Source organism: Passer domesticus, chromosome 2 (assembly GCF_036417665.1).
Source record: "Passer domesticus isolate bPasDom1 chromosome 2, bPasDom1.hap1, whole genome shotgun sequence".
Taxonomy (NCBI): domain Eukaryota; kingdom Metazoa; phylum Chordata; class Aves; order Passeriformes; family Passeridae; genus Passer; species Passer domesticus.
In genome coordinates, this window is record NC_087475.1 from 22,060,860 (window position 1) to 22,074,178 (window position 13,319).

General features: G+C 34.9%; 2 long non-coding RNA genes across 2 annotated transcripts in view; one reads left to right on the forward strand and one right to left on the reverse strand.

The window, feature by feature from the left end:
- LOC135295244 (uncharacterized) overlaps positions 1-13,319 on the forward strand; it is a 51,921-nt gene that overhangs the window by 33,170 nt on the left and 5,432 nt on the right. Inside the window, exon 2 of the long non-coding RNA XR_010357278.1 lies at positions 3,466-3,516. This is a non-coding gene — a long non-coding RNA (uncharacterized LOC135295244). The remainder of the gene's footprint in view (positions 1-3,465; positions 3,517-13,319) is intronic.
- Positions 9,198-13,319, reverse strand: part of LOC135295243 (uncharacterized) — a 58,148-nt gene continuing 54,026 nt past the window's right edge. Inside the window, exon 4 of the long non-coding RNA XR_010357277.1 lies at positions 9,198-9,398. This is a non-coding gene — a long non-coding RNA (uncharacterized LOC135295243). The remainder of the gene's footprint in view (positions 9,399-13,319) is intronic.

A 13,319-nucleotide genomic window follows, 5' to 3' on the forward strand; every position in this document is an offset into this window, starting at 1 on the left:
GAACACAGAGAGAGTTGTTTGTCAAGATCCAGCCTATCTCCCATAGTCTCCTGGTGGTACTTCAGAACTGCACAGGTCATCCCCACCCCTCGTGTCACCTCTGTCAGCCCCTTGGCAGTGTCTCAGAGGCTCTAGGTGATGAGAAATATTTATTGGTGATGATGTTTAGATGACTCCTGAGTCCTGGGTGTAAGAGTGGGATACATACAGCCCATTGTCCAGGTTCCTTTTATCAACAGGACAGATTTTTTCTGAAGCTCCCTTCAAGGGACAGACAGGAATCTCCCTGACACTGCAGCCTGTACACTATGTATTCATGGCACCTGTGCAGATCATTTTTCTCCAGCATATAAATAATTGGCATGGAAGAAAATCTAAATCAAAGCTTGTTCACTCTTCCAACTCTGCATTTTTCTGCACTGAGGATGAAGGATGAGGCCTGAGACTGCTGGAAAGAATCAGTCTGTCACTGGGTTTCCCAGCAAGAGGATAGAAGAACTAAAAGCAGTTGCTCTGTGTCCTGGATTTTCAGGGCTGTGGTGTAAATTAAGGACACCCAAAAAATCATGTCCCCAGGATATTGAAACCCTGCACAACAGCTTTTCTTTTGAGTAGAGCCAAAAATAAATAGGGTATTGACACAATATTAGAAATATGCTATAGATTTTTTTCATGTGTTTAATTAGATATAAATTAATTTTAACCTTTTATATTGAATGATTTCTCATAGACACTTTATCTAGGTCAAACTTTATATGACTTGTTACTCCAATTCAAGGCTCAATAAAATAGATGTTCTCCAATGAATAGTTTAAAGAGAACATACTGTTCTCTGACAGTGCAATTGCTTTTAAACAGTGTACCATATTCTAAGACAAGTGCCATTTTATAACATTTAAAAAAGCAAGAGTTTCAAAATTCAAAGTTGAGCCACATAACTCTGCTTCAGGTTTCCAGTTCCATACTTTCTCCAAGCTCTGCTATAGGAAATATTAGAATATTGAAAGGACTAATTTTAAATTTTTTATCTCAAGTCACTTGTAATGTGGAGTCAATCTCCATGAGAACTTGAGTCATGTGCTGCAGGCTGGAAACCCTTTTTCTTATTTACTCCACTTTATCCTGCCACTGATATACTCCTTTCATTTCTTTTTATCCAAGGACTTAAAGTGGCCAGTGGGAGTGATATTAGAATTTGGGAAAATTAATGCTCTATAACTAAGGGGAAAACCAGTCATATTTTAAAAGCTGTAAAATCATATGAAACTAAAGCAGACCAAAAGAAATTAAAAAAAAATTTGTAATATGCTGTTCACTATTCCATCATGTCCAATGTATCTCATGATATCATGTCTGAGTTTACTCACCAATAGCAATTCCTCACAACTACCTCACAACTGCTTTAGAAAAGCATAAATGTTCCTGGTGATACAAAAGACAAGCTTTTAGACAAATGATGGCAAGAACATTACTTTGCACAGAGAAAAATCTCTTCACCACAGAAAGTGACTGCCATGTAGAACAAGCATGAGACTAAATTCTCATTGCTTGTTATTATAAATGTTATCCATGGTCATAAAATCATACAAATCTTTTTAAAATTAAGCTATCCAGTGAGTGAAATGTTTGTTAACAAAAGTGATGCATTCCCTTTCCTTTCACATGAAACAAGACAACCATTTTTTAGTTTTGATTTACTGTCTTCTTTCACTATAGTTCCTATGTAAGTAACAATATAGGTTAAATCCATATGATTTGATGCCATAAACCTTTATATGAAAGATCATCCTTTTATCCTTTCTAATCTTCAACTACTACACCATAAAATAAAGCTCTGTATTTTGTGTCTTTGATTGAAGCAGCATTTTTAGTGTACAGACAGATGCATCAATTTAGATAAAATGAACATAACACATGCATTTGAATAAAATAGAATGCAATTAAGAGCATAAGTTACAATTGTACTCTGTATGGGGATCAAGTAGTATTTTGGAATCCAGCTACCCCTTGATGCTCACTAAATGCTTTTGCTGTTCTATTTCTAAGCACTTCTACAGTTTAAAAAGCACTTATGGTAGTCTAATAGAGTTTTCTTTCCATTTGCATCTGTTTTTAGCAGATGATGTGAATGATAAATGTTGGCTTTTACTGATTTATTTGATAAGAACATTATGGCTCTTAGAAGGAAATCAGCATATGATCAGGAAATCTGTGATATAAACATGAATATACCCCAAATATGTTTGGTTTATAGAGAAGGTTATGCAAGCATTTTGGTGGTCATCATTGAATTTTTTTTTAAAGTTAAGACCTATGATTTCCATTAAGCTTAAGGATTTACAGATAAGTTAGGCCACCACCAGTCTGTAACTTCACAATATTTTTAATCTCGTTTTGCAATAGCAAATTAATTTCATAGCTCACTGATTATTGTTTTGAAGATCTGTCAGATACTCTCATTGCTGGAGAGTGTTTATTTGCATTAAGGAACTCAGAGAACCAAAATATTCACAAAGCATATTTTTCCAAGATTAGAGTGGGAGAATCACTTACAGTAATTATGTTACTCTGGATCACTTCAGTACAAGTGGTACAACCAGATTTCCTCACCATAAATATTCACTATAATTTTTTCTTATATTTCCTCAGGTCTGGTATCTATTACAGGTCTCATGCACTTCATGAAGAAAGCTGTAATGTAATTACTGCAGCTTTAACTTGTTGCAGGACAGAAAGTTAAAGAAGTAGTCTAGTATGACCTTGCCTAAAATCCCTAATTTTTGATGTCCTGTATTTCTGTTCTAGAAGGTAGAATTTAATCCATTTTAATTGGGGTTTCTCAGAGCTGCCTTTTTGCATGGAAATAAGGGTTATGTCTACAACAGCTATAGAAGTTTAATTCTTAATTACCATTCTAGCAAATATACAATACCTAATATTGCTGCCATTGGCGACAATAGCACAGACTGTACAAAATAATAGAAGTGTATTACAAGTAAGAAAGGAAAGAAAGAAGGGAAAGAGAAAATTGCTCATATTCTTTTATGGTCTTTAATTTTTCCTGTTTGTCAGGGAAATACAAGCTAGCAGCATTTTGGTGAGATAATAAAACTAAGAAATTACTCTAATGCATCTTTATACATACACATATATGGATAATAGTTAGCTAGCCTTTTGAAATTATATTTTCATTAAGAAGTGTACATATGCTTGGGTACTCACATACCCTCAGATATGTTAAGCAGATGCTCAGTTTTTAAAGGGTGCATTTATCAAAAAAGACTTTCCAAGGCCCTGGAACTTCAATCATTATCCATGATAAATGCTTTGAGTTTGCATGGAAAATAAATCTATTGTCATTTGCTGAGCTGCTAGATTATAAGCCTCCTTGTGTACTTTTAAATTAACTGATGAGTGAAAAATGAAATAAAACAACAATTAATTATTTGCATGTTCTTTGTTCAGGGAGCAGCAGCAGAGTATGAAGATGGTACGAGACTACAAAAGATTTTGCAGGTATATTGTACCTTTATTTGTTAGGCAGTATGTCGATGACACATAACATGAGTGGCTATTGTTCTTTAACCATCATCAGTTGTTTTAATGTCTGGAAGTAAACAAAAATTCCACTGAGGAATTGAGAGAGATGCTTGTATGGATACTTAATCCGTATGGACACTAACCAACGCTTTGGAAGCTCAGTCTAATAGAAGTTTCCTCTTAGAAAACCTAGCCTAGTGTTTCAGCCTAGTGTTTCCAGGTCAGATGCTGTTGAAATCACTTGGTGTATTTTCATTTGATAAAACAATAATTCAAAGATGACTGAACATGTCTATCTGACAAGGATAGGTCAAATATTCTGCTTATCTCTGAGATAATCCTTCTGACTGAAGATTACAATAACTACACTGAATAATATTTTCTCTTTTGCTAGTGTCATCTGGAAAATAGTGATCATTATTTAATCGTAGTCCATGAACTTGGTTTTCAGCTTTATTCTAGTAGCAACAATTCATCTGGGTTTATTTATTTTATTTTTTTTAATGAGATATGTATGCCTGTGAATTTCTGACTTTGACCTTCCAAATGTGTTCCTTTAAAAAAAAAAAAAAGTTATTCAAGGCATCCTTAAGATGAACTAATTCACGGTACTGATTTCCTTATAGCTGTTCATTTCACTCTTTTATTAAACCCAAGAGTGTGCTATTGAATTCTGGATTGGCTCACCAAAGTACATACACGCAGTACATCCAAAGCACATATTCACTACAAATCTTAAATTTGTGTCATACTCTTCTTCTCATACTCTTTTTACAGCAGTTTGCTTTCTTCCAGTTAGTGGTTCTTTAAGAGCAAGTGATGGGAGTGTCTATAACAAGTCTGGGCTACCGAAGGTAGAGAGGAGAGAGATAAGAGTGTCTGAACCACCTTCTGGGCATCAGAAACAAGGTCCACGTGGAGCTGAAGGGATGAGAGCTGCATTTTAAAGCTTCTCTCATAAATATTTAGAGCTTTATTCTAAAATTGACATAGTGTTAATAATGCCACAAATATTTTCCAATCCTCCCATTTATAATCGGGAGTCTGATTCAATATAGGAAGAAGTGGAAGCCTTTTTTCTCTATTAAAGATATAATCTGATTTTACTGTGTGCCTTATTCCCAAGTGTATTCCCAAGGGTATTAAACTGAGAAAAACAGAGAAACATGAAAGGATTTCTAATATGTAGTGACAATGAAATTACAGTAATGTTACATGTTCCACACTAAATGCTTCTAAACTTTATGGAACTGCCATCCTTGAGGATTGTTTCTAGAAGAATGGCCGAAGATTCAAGAAAATGATCATGAACCAGCTACAGTGAGTGAAAGCATAAATGTTTTATTGTAGTTTATGACTAAAAAAATCCACAACTCTTTGCAATCCTCATATTTTATTAGAATTGCAAATAAATTTAAGAATTAAAACAGAAAAGATAGATAAACCATATGTTTGATTAAAAAATATCCTCTCGATTCAAGTGAGAGAAAAAATTGGAAAATTTTATGGTGGGAGTGTCTTCAAATTAAAAGAAAATATCTGCAGAGGAAATAATTCAAAAGAGATTTAAAATGTGGTTTTCTGTGTATGCAGATTGACCTATATTTTCATGGGAAAATGAGTAGACAAAAGTAATGCCTCAGACACAAAATCTTTGCTAAATGAATATCTTGGTGTGATCTTCTTGACTTGTATTCCTCCTTGTCTTGGTCTTTCCTTTAGCATTCTACCAGTTTCATTAATCTCTCTGTCTATTGAGTCTTTCACAGTGTTTGTATTATGTGAGCCAACTTGCCACTGGCCTTCAAACAGAGACACCACTGTCCTGGGGATGGAGCATGAAAGTGGAGACAGGAGAAGAGGGTTGCATTTTGTCCTTTATTTCTTAAGACAATTCAGTCTATCAGATCCCTTTTTCTTTAGGTACAGTGAAGGACTGGCTTTTACTTATTCTGAGAAAATACTTTAGCACTGATAAGCTTAGCAAGTAAAGATAGAAGGAATATTCTTGTTATTCATTGTATTTAATTTATACTTTTCTTGCTGTTTTCAATTTCTCCTTTGCTCTCTTTAAACATAACTACTTCAAGCCTTTTTCTTTCCTTTGTGTTTTGAATATTTATCTTCTGACATCAACATAAAACAGCTATGAAATATTCTCACAGCTATACAAAAATCAACAGTTGCCATTTGAAGTGAGTAAATGAACTGAAGTGCTGAAGTTATTTATTTGTGCAAGCACAAGATGCATTTCACATGTCAGGAAGCACTGAATTTTGGCAAATGTTGTCTATTTAATGCAGAGCATGATTCATGCTACAAATATATCACACAGCAGCCAGAAGAGTCTAGGTACTCCAGTTTACTTACATTGGATCTACAGAAGAGTTTACTGCTGTCTGAGCAGGGACTGAATTATCCTTTATACTTATGAGCTGGTCTTCCTATCCATCTGCTGTTAAAGCTGTTGAGCACACTGGAAAGGAACTGATTTAATTGACGTGCCGCTCCCCAGGACTTTTAGCTCAGCACAGACTTAGTAAAATTATGTTTGACATTACATAAAGAAGCTACCAGCTGAAACTCTAACAGTTTTATTTTATTCATGGTTCAATGATGTGAAAATAAACACAATTCAGTCCATTGTGCTGACCTAGAAATGTAGTTGGACTATTCAATAGCAAATGATCTTATTTCAAAATAACCTGAAATATTGTGTAATAGAAACAAGCATTTGTAGGCTGGCTTTTCCAAATGAAGGATAAATGTCATGAGGAAAGTAAATGTTTCCACTGTCAGCATCTTAGTCTGTCTGATCTCTGAACTATAATTTGCAATATCATTGATTTAACGTCATTCTTTTCCACAACAAATTAAATGTATTCATTAAAAGAGCTGCTTTGCTTAAAAGAAAAGGGACTAATGGACATGTTTATAGAAACAAATTTCAATGTCTAAGAAGCATTGGACAAAACAAAATAAGATAGATGATTTTTTAATATATGTATGGTTATTCCATTTAAAGAAAAAAGTATTTATCCTTTGCTAGTTAATAAATAGATCACCAGTTTCAGACAGTGACTGATTGACTTGTCTACATCCAGCTGCATTTCATGTTTAGAGGGATGAATGTTGCATGGTGGAGTAAACAATGACACCCAGTGGCCATATTTACACAAGGCCTGTCTGTGTTCTGGGTTTCCTCAGCACATTCCTATTTTTTCTTAGTTTTACATGGGGTTTTGGTTGGCTTTCTTCTTTTTTTTCCCCATAGTACTAATGACACCATAGATGTGTTTTTTGAAGCTGAATGACATAATGGATTTGACACACAAAGGTCTCTAGAAAGAGAAGTAATAACATTTTCATCGATGGCAAGAGTCATAAATGTAAATCTATATAAACTGTGTTTATAGAAGAAACTGTCTACAAAAAAATTTGGAGAACAACATGTGCTAGATTGGTATGACAATGACTGATGGTGGATATAGGTTTTGTTTTCCAGAAAATGAAACGTTTTGGGTTGTTGTATGTCATTATGGCAACTGCAGGGGGAAAAAAAACCCCTCAACAACCCAAAACCCAACAAAACCCCAAAACCTCAATCATCTCACCCCTCAAAAAAGCACCCAACAATCCAGACCATACAAGATCAAAATGGAGTCTATACTAAGGACAAAAAATATTTTAATGAATTATGGTTTATCAGAATATATGGGATATCTGACTCCAGATATTTGCTTTGCTGAGAGCAAAGCAAAAGCCAAGAGCAGCTGACTCTAATAAAATTGGCTAGAAGATGCAGATCTGGAATGCATTATCTGGTTCTAACTTGCATACCATGAAACCACATATTTATTATTTTTGACTTCTGAGGTGCATCAGTCACTGTGTGATCTCCTGAAACAAAGCTAGTATGCAATTTCTGTAATGAGCTGAACCAATGTCTGATCTTCTTACAGCCCTTCTCATTCATCTAGAAATAATTAAGTAATTTTTAAAATAAATTTTGTCTCATAGAATACTTATTTTCTAAATGATACAGTTGTAAGTAGGGCTCTCCAAGACAGCAAAACAGTAAAATTTTCTACCTATTTTCTACCTCAGTGTTCATAAAAGCAGTGCTCCTAGTGATAAATGTAAGCTAATATGGTACTGAACAGACCATATGAAGACCAGTAAGAACTAAACAATGTCATATAGAATTGTTGGTGCAAGGTTTAGCCAGGACAATAATGCACCAAGGCATTTCTCAAGGAAGAGCACAACCTCATGCCTGAGGAGCACAGAGAGGATTGCAGTGGCTGCTACACATGGGAAGTAAAGATGTCCTTCAACAGGTGGTGTATAGGAGACCCAAAACAGAAAGCAGACCTACTAATTCCTAAGAGGGAATGAAGAGGTGTTGACAGGCGGAGCCTATTACAGATCTTGCTAAATCTCAGCACCAATGGCAAAGAGTGATGCTCTGTCCTGTCGCTGTTCTGTGTCACCAATCCCCAGTGAACAATGTAGGTGTCATCCTAAATACAAGAGCAAAATAAAAAATGACTTAATGAAAAGGTGAGTAGGTATGGAGGAACCAACTGTAGCTTGTGCATGGTTGAAGTATAATAATAACAACTAATATTATAACTAATATTATTTTACTGTCTAATATTATAACTAATATTAGACAGTAAAACTTTTTAATACTTTATTATAGTATTTTTCTTCTCAACTAATTTGGACTTATATTTCAAAATCTGTTTTCAACCTGACTTTGTCTTACCAAATTAACCTAGGTGATGCCCATACCATTCTTTGCTTTGTCAATTTTTAACTATTTCATGCAATTTCTCTTTACTGCCAAATTTCTGCCAAACGGGGCATCTAGAATGTTCTCCATCATGTACCTTGTCAAACTATCAATCTGAAGACCTATGATAGACAAGAATGATTTATTAAAAAGTCTATTAGATTCCAAGCTAAAATAATTAAAATTGGTGAAAGAGAAGAAATACTAATGTTTCCAAATCATGCTGAGAAACTGTTCTGTGTGTTTATGAATATCTGTAAAAATCATTACTAATGACAGCTGCTGAAAAAGCTTTGGTGTGATTTCTGTTGAGAAATCACAGAACCATTAAAGCTGTGAAGGGGCCTCAGGAGGTCTCTAATTGAACCTCCTGCCCAAAGCAGGGCCAGTTCTGGGTCAGTCCAGACCGTTCCTGCCTTGGACAAATCGGAGCTTGAAACTCCTCAGGTACAGATGTGGCACAGACTCTCAGGGTGATCTGCCATGCTGCCTCACTGTCCTCATGGGGAAATACCTTGTCTTTCTATCCCGTTTGTATCCTATCTCATCAGTTTATTCCTGGACCCCAAAAATTATCCTTGGAAAAAATACCCAAGGAAAATCATGCTGCAACACAAACCAGTTAAAATGTTGTGATTGGTTCCAGTTAGAACATGGTATTTCCCTTTTCATTAATGTGATTGCCTGTTCCTTACTGAGAGCAGGTCTCCATGGCCCTCAGTCTGCCTCAGAGTCAAAATGAATCAGATGAGCCTCTGGATTCATACACCATTCTCTTTGTTTATTCTCCTTTCTTCACAGCTACCTCCTACAGATTAGATGTGAAGTAATCATGACAGTAAAGACCAGGGAATTTTAGTTCTTCAGATTTATTAAACTATCTCCTGCAGGATACATTGGATGAGCTTTTCATTTAAAAAGCAAGTGAAATCAAACTGTCACTTCTGTTCAATAAGAATCAAATGAAGAACACCAACAATGACAACTACAAAATGTAATTGTAACAGCAACAGCAGCTGTCTCTTCGTGGGGGACTGGTGAGACAATGTACACAGCTTGCCTGAAAGAAAGAAGAAAGGATAAAAAAGATTACACCCCCAGTCCCAACACTAGAAATGAGTAGTCTGTGAAAGAGCCCTTATTTCTCTTCCAAATTGCATAAGGGATTTGTGAAACCTACTGAAACCTACTGCTGCTACAGTTGTCACCTACACTTACCTTTTCTCAGAGAGCACCGCTGAAACCTTTGTCTCTCTATATCACCCTTCCAGTCATGCCATATGTTAATTTAATTATAGCACCATGTTGATGTGTCCTGCAAACGTGCTCTGCAATTGGGCAGGACTTTTACTCCGGGAGGAAGAGAAATCCTCATCTCTCAGAGAAATGGCCCCTTTTAACATTATTTACTTTTTAAAATAGCCTACAATTATAATAAAGTATTAAAATGACAATAAAATTTATTGATTTCATAGGAACCCATGTGCATGTATTATTGAATATTTATTATTATTATTGCTCTAACAAATATTGTAAATTCTTTTTTAAATTTAAATATAAATAAATTTATGTTAGTAAATAATAGTTATTATTCCTCCTAATGCACATTCTCATAATTTTATTTTATTCATCTGAAGAAGGAGAAAAATGCAATTGTCATCACTAAAATTTCCTTTATGTTTTTTCTTAGGATTCCCACTTCTTATTGTCCAAAACTCCTCCAAAATCTCTTATAGACACTGCTCTTGTCAGCATAAGGTACAAACGTGAGGTTGAAAAAAGAGATCAATTTTTAAATGAGAGAATGTGAGGGAAAGCAAAAAAAGTCAAAATCTTTCAAGTAGGTTACACAGGCTTCTGTGCAAAGCCTCATGTATGTACTCAGGGAGTTTATTCAAAGCACTGACAAGGCATGAGAGCACCATGTACAGAATTGTGTGTTTATCACTGCTCCCAGCTGGATTCTCCAGCTAAAGCAAATTTAGAAAGTACACATTTTGGCTTCATTAGTCAGTCATATGATAGCATTTATTTTCTTATTAGTCAAAATTTGGAGTCTGTGAAGACAAGGGATAACCAAGGAACAGCAATTTTCCTCTTTGCAAGGGAATGTCACATCTTTTGATATTAAAAGATTCCTTCTTAAAAACATAAATCTTTATGTTATCAAATTTCAGAACATGCAGGAATAACTCGGGTGTGAATTCTAGAGCTATCTGTAGTATTCATTGATTTTTTCCTCTTTTGTTTGTATTTTTACTCTGGTGGTCACTATTTTCACTGCTACAAGTAGTGTATACCAGATGGGATATTTGCAGTTCCATAACCTGGGCACAAAAGCAGCTTTAAGATTGTAGAGTTTCCTCTGTGAAATACTTCAAGAAACTTATGATACTTCACCACCTATTCTGCTTTTAAATGGGAAAATTCTAAGACTTTTTTTCCCTATGACTTAAACTTCTTTCTTTCTTAATGTTTTGCTTTACAAAGACCTAAAAGATGAGGTCAGTTCGTAAAAGCTGGGCCTGAAATTCATACAATATTGAATTCTAGCATCTTTTTACTGCTAGTTCTTTAACAATGATTCCAAAATATAGGTTAAATAAATTTATCAAATATGTTAACTAATTTAATTTTCAGAAAGTTTTGATTATCAGCAAAAAAATTTCTTAAGACTTTAAATCTGTTGTAGAAAATAAACCCTTCAAAAGAGAGCAGGATCTGCTACCTCATAAAATGAATCATGCAAATAAGGGACCATATTGGAAAATGTGGGCTGCAATCATTCTCAATCAGTAAAATGTAGATAATGATTCTTGTCATGCTCCAAGGATGACGTGAAAATTAATCTGCTAACAAGGACAAGATAATGATTTTGTCAGTTAAGCATTATGAGGCATTGACATTATTTTGCCTGTAAATCTTTTCAGTAATATTCTTATTCATTATTCTGAGATGGAAGACCAAAGTTTTTGAGATAATAAATTTAGAAGAAACTCTCTAGAGCTTCATAGAACTTTTTTCAGCAGAGGCCCTGCCCTCTAGGTGAGAAGGAACTGCATTTGAAATTCCAAAGTAAACTTTTCCAAAAGTTATGTCGAGAAAATATTAGTCCCAGTGAGATCAGTAGGTATATTTGCCCCATCAGCTGTAAACGTAGAAGATGAAAAATGAGATTATTTTTGAAAACCCATTATAATTAGTTTCCACGCTGATATTTTTTGATATGTAAAATCTGCCAACTCACAAACAGTGACATACCACAGGTCTCCTCTACTTCAACCACATGAGTAAAAACTGGGGCTTAATTTGAAGTCTTATGCAGCCATTTTAAGTCCAGGATCAAACCTGGCGCTGTGATTACTTAATTGGACAAAGACATGTCTACCTTCCCCAACGACAGGTGTAAAAGACAAAAAGAACTTGTGTAACCTGCAGGTACCCAATTTCCACCAGGCAATGGTCAAATGTCCCACATAGCTCTCAAGGTACTCTGCTGTCCCTAGTCACCCTAGCCCGTAAAAACACCTTCCCTACAAGAGTTCAATCACAGCCCCTGCAGCTCTGAGGACCCTGCTCTATCAGGCAACTGTTGCCTTCTTGCATGTAGTGATGCCGAAACCCTTGAAGCATAACTCTTAATTGCAGATCCCAATGTCACTGCCTGAATGGGACTTTAGTCAATCACTGATCCTCACCATTTGCTTCTAGGTATTTTTGAACTACTCCCTGCACAACAATCTGGCTCCCATGGATTCCAGTTTTGGTCATTATTCTCTCCATTCATTGTAGTCTGTTTATCCATCTCAAGCTAGGCAGCAAGTCATTTAAAAGTTAATCAGTGCAGTGCTCTGCATTTCAATAGCTGTCTCCTTTTATGTGTCTAGACATTGGTTGAGGGAACCAACTCAAAGAAATGAGCTATAGTTGCTGTCTGAAGCCTCATACCTCATCCCTTCTGCATTTCAGAAATGGTTCATCAGGAAGCCTGTGTTCCAGACTAAGTTTATTCTGAGCAAAATGCAAAGCCGAAAGAGATCATTTTCCATGCAGTTCACACCAATGCCATTCTAAATAGAAAAGTTAATTTTGTAAAATTTCCATCAGAGGAACTGATTATGCTCAATTTTTTCCCATTTAGGATTAAAATTTTATAAGAATTGCTGTATGCAGGCCCTTATCATTAGATGACTTACTAACTGGGACTGTAAACATTTTCCTAATCCTAATCAATATATAGTTGTCACTATCATATAACTTGTTTTTAAACAAGAGCAAATGTTTCTATGGCTAAGAGAGTGTTAAAAAGCAAATAGGTTCTAGAATTTTATACTCTCATGCACATAAAATGTATTTAAAACAAAAGAAATATAAAACACAAACAATTTTTTTTCTTTTTTTGCTGTGTTTAGTATAAGCAAATTAATCCAATTAGCACCTTTGGGTGTTAAGATAAGATGTTAAGAGAAATTAGATACCATTTGTTTTTGCCTGAAGCAGAAAAATGGTATTCATGATTTACTTCACCTTTGTATTTCCTAAACATTTATTAGTTATTGCTTATTCTGCCATGTGTGTTTGTTTCTGTAGTCCAAACATAATTGGTGTGATTCCTGCATAACATGTCCATTTATAATTGTTTCCAGGAAAATTAAGCCCTGGATTTCATTCTCTAAATAAATGCTTTATTAACCGAGGTAATGATATCAGAAAGTATTAAATTCTCCAAAGAAGTAAATATGTCATTTGTTTAAGCTCTACTTCTCTCATTCTCTTCTAAACTTTTTTTTCTTTTCTTTTTTTTAATGGACATGAATTACAGCTGCAGCAGGGTGGAAAATGCAGTCTGGTGTGCAAAAGCTCTTTATTAAAAAAAAAGAATAAACAGAAAAAAGGTGCCCAACATTTCAGAACATGAGAAAATACTATGCACAAAATGAACTGAGGCATAAAACAAACAAAAAAGTATTTTAAATGTTAG